Genomic DNA, 9,211 nt, shown 5'->3' with positions numbered 1-9,211 from the left:
GTGTTTATTGCTGCATTTTTGCATAATGGCAACTTATTTTACTAAACGTTGCTGGTTACACTTTCTTCACCGTGGTGAGGGAACGTATGCCACTGATTTGATTATAATGATTTCTCACTCTCATCCACAAAAAGTACTTGTACATACATGGGAGTTTGATCTCTTTATTTACATGCTAATCGATACCAGTCCTGTCACAACGAACCATCCAAACGTCACGATTCAAACCAACGTCACAAAACACCCCTTCAAGTGTCACTTCGCTTCGCCTGCCCTCCCAATTTCGTCAGCGACCTTACTTCCCCGCCTTACATCTTCTTGACCCTGCTGAGCTTTGGCCTCTTGTCGGTCCTCGATCGGGTTGCACCAGTGGCTGGGGTGTCTGCTTCCTGACTTTCGATGGACAGCGCTGTCTTGAGTGTCTGTCTCACTTATCAGTTACCATGTTTCCACACTTTCCAGCAAATAGATTGAAAACCGTCGCATACATCTCTGGAAGGAGGCTCCTAAGGACGTCGTGGCTATCATTGTAAACGACTTCCGGTCAGTTCGACATCTCGGTTTACGACTATCTTCGTCATTTCTGCGTCACTTCTTGGTTGATCGCAGACCAGCAGCTGGTACCTGTTAGCTTCCGTCTTCGGCAGTTGCCTCCAAATCTGGCAGATCCTCACGGTGAGGTCGATGTCTCCCTTGTCTTTCTCCAGTCGTACCTCCAGCGGCGTAGCCCCATGATAGATCAGCAGGCTGGCGGAGGCACCGTACTTGTTACGCCTGGTGGCCGAGCGCAGAGCCGAGCGGGCCAAGGCGCCGGAGCTGTGTCCCAGGGAGGCCTTGGCGCTGTCATCCAGGTCCTCCATTTCAGTGGCTTTCGCCACCGCCGCCACTAGCTCCTGGATGACAAGAGCACCATCCTGCTGTCACTCCTGCTGTGATGATGCCATTCGGGCGGAGGCGTCGGTGGGGCTGAAACGTGACCAGTGACCCGGAGTACCGCCTCATTCTCCAGGAACTGTCGGACACTCGACCAGTTGTAGTTGCCACCTGATAGCTGATATTGTCATTCGTGAAAAACGCATCGGTCTGGCCCTTCATAACCTGCACGTGTGAGTGGCGTGCGGATGCCATGGCGTTTCGCTGGCCGCTCGTGCACAGGGGGCATCGCGTAATCCACGCTGGTCAATACTGACAGGGCTGCGCCGCTCTTGAGCCGACGGCGCTGTCTCTGCATGCCGGTGCGAAATGACCGATCTTCTTCGAAATCTTCCTTTCTGAAATGCAGCTCACACACAGCGGAATAGTCCTGATCCCACTCAGCCCGGTCACGGTGACCCATGGCGCCAACCCACTGAGCCCGTAGAGATGTTTCGGTGAGAAAAGCGAATAGGTGGCATGTGAGACATCTCCTGTTCTAATCTTTTGTTCCTCTTGGTTCGTTGGGTTGTAGCCAGAACGGCAGGTTTTTACCGCTCATTCCCCTCCTCCATTGTTGATGTACCTATACGTATGTAAGGCTTTGCACCACAATTTTTTCAAAAGAAAACACCACGCATTGTGCCCTCTAAATGATCAAATTAAAAGTGAAATACTTTAATTTTCAAGCAAATGAAAGTAATTTTGGTAGCTTCGATTTTAAACGTAAACGACAAAGCGCAAAAAAGACGATTTCTTGCAATACACAACACACAAATTATCCACCCAGCAGCACGCGAGAATCTCATTTTGGCGCCGTCGCATAAAAACATTCGGCCTCTTACTGCAACTGCCAATATTCTGTTTCCAATCCAGTACTACTGTTATCTGTGCACTTATTAAATTTCCTTTCTATTTGCAATGTATCAACTGTTTGTAGGTACTGTCACACTTTGACCCTACCTTTTCCCATTTATTCAGGAATCTCACGGCTCTCCTCTGTCGCAACATGTGCACTAGCCGCGCCAACGAAGGTGAGTTTCCTTTGTAAGTCGCCGAGACGTTTCACAAGTCATTAGCATAGGTCTTGGCTCGTGCCTGGGCTCGGCTCGTCTCTAGCCGGCGGCCTGTGTTCACTCATACCGCGCGGTGTCAACTTTGGTCCGATGACGTCATGACAAGGGTGCGCTGTCTGCAGAGACGGAGCACTCGGAATACAATCGAGCGACCTGTGGTCTGCCGTGTTAAGAGTCGCTGGTTTTGAAGAAGCCATCGGTAGGATGAAAGGTGACGTCCCTCGATCCGTTTAGTGAGACCACCCACAGAAGAGTAGGCGGGCTGAGCCGGATAATTTCTGCCAAAGGTGACATCTGTCTGTTTATTGAATCCCTGGTCACGAGGATCACTAAAACAAATAATCCGTGCCCACACCCTGTCACTTTCCATTTCCAATTGGCTAATGCCGTGCTGACTAAGTGATTAAAGGGACCCTCCCACCTTCAAAAAAGTTAATGAATTGGCATGAAAGTGATGTCCCTTGGTTCAGAAAGAGCGAAAACGAATATCTACCAAATTTCACCGAAAAATATTCACTGGTTTTCAAGATATTAGACTTTTACTTTTGTTTACTTTTTGGGATCTCCCCTGTTACTAGCGACTTTATTTGGAAGCAATAATTTGGCAGCCCTAATGTGCGGCAGACGTTGCGCGCAAAGCAGCGTATACCACCACGTGTTTACGATGGTTTTAGTCTAAGATTTTAAAATCGTTAGATCTCCGCTGACGTCACAAATTCTAAGGGGGCATTCCAATGCATTAGCCCCTTAGAATCCGAAAACTGCAAGTTTGAAATTCCATATCTTCGAATTAAAGCATTTTTCGATGTTGTGAGTGCCCAAACCGGTATTTGCAGGCCATGGCCACCAATTTGGCTATCTCAACTCAAAACTAATGTTAAGGTGGGAGGGTCCCTTTAATTAGGACCTGTCAATGCCTTTCGTGTTCCAATGTTTGTCCTGAGAGACTGTTTCCCAATGCACCAGCTTCGCATAAGTCAATAGTGAAGATGGAGCAATGAGTGTTAAGAACGTCATGTTTCAATCGGAGCCATGGGGATTGTTTATCACTAACTATGAACGAAGTTGTTTTTACTACAATTAGTCGTCCTTGTGTGTGTGCGTGTTTTTTTTTTATTCATCAGTTTCCTGTCGTAAAGTCTTAACTGATTTTTTTTCTTAAGTTTACCCAAAAGTCAGCCAAAAAGAATGTTTCCGAGAAAACTACAGGAAAGCTATCTGAATTAATGACATTATGGCGCAATATTCCAAAAGTTATGGAGTAAAACCCTGCATAAATGAACGGCTCACAAACTATGTATATTGGTAACCGCCGGTAGCCGCTGCTAATGGCTGTCATGCCGGTAATGGCCGAAGCCACTGTAATGGCCCGCGATCTGCTAATGGCTGAGAGTTCCCCGTACTGACTCAGGGCGCTGAGAGCCTACCCTGCAGCTCCCGCGCCGGGCTGGCTGTGACTGACGGTAAAAGTCGTGAGGAGTGCGGCTGTCCATGAGCATACTCGCACTTGGAGCTAGGTCCTTTGCTAGAGATTTACTTGGCAGTGATGGTTTTGGTCTTATTCCGCAGCGGCTTGTAAGGTTATCGAATGCATATTTATTTAAGCTTCAAAACAATATCACACTAGCAGAGGCATGGTGTGCTCCTGCACACCCGACTCTCGCCAAGGTAGTTCAGAAAGCGAGGAAAGAATAATATTCTTTATAATATAGACATATTATGTCTAAGGAAAAAGATCGCAAGAGTCGTAAAAACTTTGGCGAGCACAGGAGTGGACCACTCGAGCACCCGATTTGTAATATTGATACTCCTATGACAGAGAATAAAAACTAAACCACTTTGATTTTTGTCATTCGAATTGTTGCTCTCTTCCACGCCTGTGTCGAATTTCGACTAAGGCTCCCCATTACTTAGAGTGTTGGAAGGAAGCACTTTGACCTAATTTAGAACAAGAAAGTTGAACATGTTAACAAGCAAACAAAAATTATTTAAAGGGACCCTAATATGGTACACATTTCATATATTGCATGAATGATGAATCATACGGCAGGTAAGTGTTTTACGGCAGTCAGTCAGTACCTATACTTTTATATGTCAGCCTGCAAGTCGGTTCCTTTGTTTTGCACTGGGGCTTTAGTGATAGACGTTGGACAATGTAACGCTGCATACAGGAGTATCTCTGCCAGGCGGTGAGAATAGTGAAAGCATCTTCTGCTATGGGGAGAAGACTGGACGATTCACTATTGGAAGGTGTATCCTTGCAAATAAGCTCGAAACACTCCGTCCTGTCCGTCTTTCGTGACGATGAGATTTTCCCGTGAGGTTGAGAAACTTCAATCAGATACAGCTTGTAGCATTACTTGATGGCGTAAAAATGGTAAATAGCCTGTGAAATGGTGTTCAAATATTCACCGTCTTTCAAATATAGCGCTTGCTTATGTGTGATTCTAACGCTTTGACAGACGCTAAAGCAATGGATTGGAATGGAAGGGAAACTGGATTGCTCAGTGTAGCCGGGCTACATTACAGGCGATGTAAGCTGGAAGCAATGATGACCTTAAATATGTAAAGATAGACGAATGGCAATTGATTTCAAAAGCAGCCACTGTGTACCGTACATCCTACACTTCCCACTCTCTGGGCCACTGGGACGTTTGCCAACACCCGGGTTTCATGAGCAGGATCGAAAGTGGACACCGTTTTAGAAATTAGCACCACTCTGCAGAACCTCCTCCTTGTCCGCTAGGATCCCTTTCGATAGCCTCATCGATATTCCGCCGGTGGCACGGAAGCACAACAAACCCATCTGCAGCTCAGTGGGGAGACGGCACCGAGGAGCATGGGACGGCGCGGTCATTGGATGGCCTGCCGTCACCGAGACGGGGAGAGGGACAGCTCGAACCGGCCGGCAGGACCGTTAAAGCGCCGGGGAAAGGCTCGGGCGCGCTTTGCGTCACTGCCGGCTGGTCGCGGCACCGATAAGGCGGCGTCCCGTGGCGCCGGTCGCCCGAGAGGCGCGACTCGGCCCGACCCCTGACCTGGCGCGGGTCGCGGCACCGGCACGGTGCGTTACTCAGTGCCGGGAGAATGTGATGGAACAACCGGAGCTGCCGGCCCGCGCCAGAGATGCGGCCGGTGCGTGCCCGGTGCCGGGGCTGTAACAGGAGTTACAGCAGACAGTGAAACTGGCGATAGCACATGGACGAGAGGAAAAGGGAGATGTATACCCAGCATGTGTTCGACAGATACCTGTGAGCTCAGCCCGTTGCCTCACTTTGGCTTCTATTTGATTAAATCGTGGAATCATTCGTTTGTGTGGCCTTCGACCTGTTGTTCGTCTAAAACCATCTCCAAATTATCTTCAGCTCATCTCAAAGTCCTCTGGTTGCATTAGCGCGGCAGTTTATAATTGACTGCTGCTCATGCGAATAAAAGCATGGCTACTCCTAATAAAAACCGCATACGATAATTCACAGAACGACACGGCCTGAGGTTATATGAGGCTCTAAACACGCCACGCTTCCTCTCTAGGCCACCGAAAATACCCTGCAGCTCTGCCAAGCATGCTATTGGTGTAACTGTGTGCTGTTTAACTCACCTCACAGTTTAAACCAACTGCTGCAATAGCTCTCGATGCATGTTAACTATTGTTAATTGTATATCAAAGTAATTAATTCATTTCTTGAATGACGCTTTTCCTTAGCGTACCTTCCAACGGTATCACACAGGAAAAAATCAAAATGATGCGTGTATGTATCCATTTCCATTGCTGTATAAGTGTATAGTTATATTAGTATAATTACATACAGCAATTTCCGCTGGGCGCTGTCAGCCACATGGGTATGGTTTTATCTTACGATGCAAATCAATCCGTTATTTTGAAGGTTATATGATAGCAATTTATCAGGGGAAAATCATATTTCGGCTAAGACGTTGTGCTGCTCTAGGTAAGACCATTGTTAGACGCATACGTTACAGTGTGAAAAGTTAAATACGTGCGGGAAACGGGCTGCGAGCTAACCACACTGTGATAGTTAAGCAATCTAACGACATTCTTCGGCTTTCTCCTTCCCTAACACCTTCTGCGATTGGTATCACTTGTCCAACACCTGAGACATGTAAGCACTCACCGTACGGCCTGAAATCCATGTCTTCATTTACCCTGTCTCAGTGAGAAGCGAAAGGCAAAGATCGGAAGGTACTACAAGCTCCATGGCATTGTCAAAGTGGGGATATCGGCCAACAAGTCTCATATGTCACAGAGATTAATCGCCAGCAGTTGGGTCAAGCCTGTAACGGCCGCGCCGCAGCCCGGGAATATTCATGGTGTTTACCTTACGCGCGTTGAGGCGGTTGCGATTGCGCTTCCCCGGTCAGATGAACGAGGATGCCACTCAGTTGCCGCGGGTAGGAGCCGGCCCGCCTGCCACTGGCAGCGCGATAAAGATGTAGAGATAGTGGTTTATTGCGTTGTTGGCACCGGGAATGCTCTTTGAGCCACTGAAACGATGTGCGTGTTACGTGTTACGAGATGTTGAAAGACTGCAACGCCGCAAGGGGTAGTAACTGGAGAATGCATCGCAACATAGAAAAATAGCCTTCGAATGTGCACCGGTGTTTGTTGTGTGCCAGGTGGCTTTTGAAGTGATTTCGCTTATCTGAAGTATGATGAATTGATGCATATTTACACTTTACGAGTAAAATTCGCAGTCCACTGGTTTTGCGGTCCAAATGCACATACTCGTAAGCTCGTATGTGCATTTACAATTGTATTGGTAACCTTTAATGGAACATGTTAATGGCTTTGGGACGGAAGGAGCTGCGAGAACGACGTCTAGAAAACACGTTTCGCATGCACACATACTACACAGAAGCAAGCAACTTCAGCCGATTGCATAAATCTCATGTGTGAAATGAAGATCACCATTTGCCTACCTCACCATTACAGCGACATTATCTTATTACATTCGGTTTAGTAAATTTTGCTGCAATTATGGCTGTTACCTACCACAAGTGGATTGAGAAAAATGCTCATGTTATGCATTGACTCATATCAGTGAAAGTAAAGCATTTATTTGTTTCTTTATTTCAGTCACTCTTCAAGGTTAACGGGCTTCAACGCTCGCGGAATCAGCCTAATTGATCTGCGAGGAGCGCAAACGATCTAGTGTTTGAAATAATTAACACTGCTGCGCATCGTCGATCTTCCATAATAAATTCAATCATTTCACAACGTCCCGCCTAAGCATGCAAATCTGGGTTCATGACCTTCTTACCAAACCCGCCATGCTATCAAAGACTCTGACCGAGTTTGTTCTACCACCGAGCTCGAGAGCGAGTCATCCGATTGTCTCGCAGTCGTGGCGACCTTGCGGCGAATCACGGCTGCGTCGCACCATCCACCGTCTCCTGTGTTTGAAAGGCAACTGAAGCGTGCCCTCTCTGCTCCTTCCGGTAGTGGCTGCTGCCCGTGTGTCGTGGAGTCACCGCCGGCCGTCGGGGGTCAGGTCACGGGTCAGGCTGTTTCGCCACCGCGGCTGGCACGGCGGCAGGCCTGCAGCGGGGTCACTCGGTGCAGTATTGCAAGCACTGGGCTCCCAGACACGAGTCGAGACCGGAAGGGCGATATCCGCTGCTGTCAGCATTATATGTAATGGCGGTGTTTGTTGTTCCAAACTGAAGTGGCCCATTATCGTACGGAATGACGCTGGGGACACGAAATGCAATTAACTATATGTATGGAGCATACGGTTTACCCATATTCATACCGCCCCGCAAGACTCGATGCTGAAGTGTTGCGTTCGGGACCTTACGCGATATTATGTAAGACATCAAGTTATATGTAGATGTGTTGTTCCGTGAATATTTGAGAAATGACAAGTCGTTATCTGTTATCTGTACTACTGTTATCTGTGGACAAGTGGTAGATGCAGATATGCTATTAATTCATGGAAATAAGGAATTTAGATTTGACATGCGTATCACCATCTTTTCATCCAAGTTACTGTTCGCGTTTGGAAAACCATGGAGGAAAACTATTGAACATGTTTTAGGGAGACTTACAGATAAGCCTGGTTCTGAGCAGTGACACCGACCGTCGGCCAGGGTTCCGGTCGGATACATCGGTGGGTTTTTGTGGCAGTACCCAGTCGGCCCGCTGCGGACCGCCCAGAGCGGCCGGCCGCCCTCCCACGGGGTGTTCCTGGGTCAGGCCCCCATCAGTCTTCTCCGGGGTCAGGCGGCGCCGCCCCCTAGCCGCCGCCGTGGTCGCGCAGTGAAAGTGCCTCTTGCATGCCACGACCGTTCCGCCCGCTTAGTTATTCATCGTTAGAGCTCATCACTCGGCACACATGGTGACCAGCACGACCGTCTGAAGGCCACCCATCGCAATATCTGCGTCCAATCAATAGTCAACTGCTGTTGAAATGGTTCATCAAAAGTGACAGCGAAATAACCTAATGTGGAAGGTTGAAAGCGCGTGTTCAGGAGAAGCTATGGTCGAAGTTCTGAGTGAGCAACGCACGACACGTGTTTTTATCGGAACGCCGGTTGTGAGCAAGATACATTGAAGATGGCAGAAGATGCATATCTGTAAATTACTGGGGCAGCTATGGCAGCGTCAACTCTAAATGTATCGTATTGGAACTTAAGTCACATGTCTAGGAATGAACAAATAATGTTAAAACATGCACTTTGGTGCCTATAATAATATGAAGCGGGTATAATTACGTTGAACAAATTGCAATGACAAACAACTGCATGTCAATGCACAGTACCATTCCATTTTTTTATGTGGGCGAGGATGGATGACATGATTATTATTAATATAACGAGGCTTGAAATGATCTCACGCATGTCAAAGTGCTTTTATTTTAGGCAAAATAAATATCTAAAACAGTAAAACAAGCTTTCGGCATTACGCCATCATCAAGTTTGAATAAATTAACATGTTTTCGATTTTCAAAAGCTAGAGCACAATCATATTGTTCCAGGCATCCTCATAGCAGCTCACTTTTTTAAACGTATTGCAATACGTTGCAAATAGTGTGGTACATTGCACATGGCAAGTAAATAATGTACAACAATGTATCATTACGTACGCTACAACATGACATGCACACAATATATCATAGGTACAACAAGGTCAATAAATCTCATCTCAACATCAGCCGCATACATCATCAACACCCGGTTGCAGTAAACATTGACATTATAATCATATT

This window comes from Amphibalanus amphitrite, unplaced genomic scaffold (assembly GCF_019059575.1).
Source record: "Amphibalanus amphitrite isolate SeventyFive unplaced genomic scaffold, NRLGWU_Aamphi_draft 001304F_arrow, whole genome shotgun sequence".
Lineage (NCBI taxonomy): Eukaryota > Metazoa > Arthropoda > Thecostraca > Balanomorpha > Balanidae > Amphibalanus > Amphibalanus amphitrite.
Note: the sequence above shows the minus strand (reverse complement) of the source record.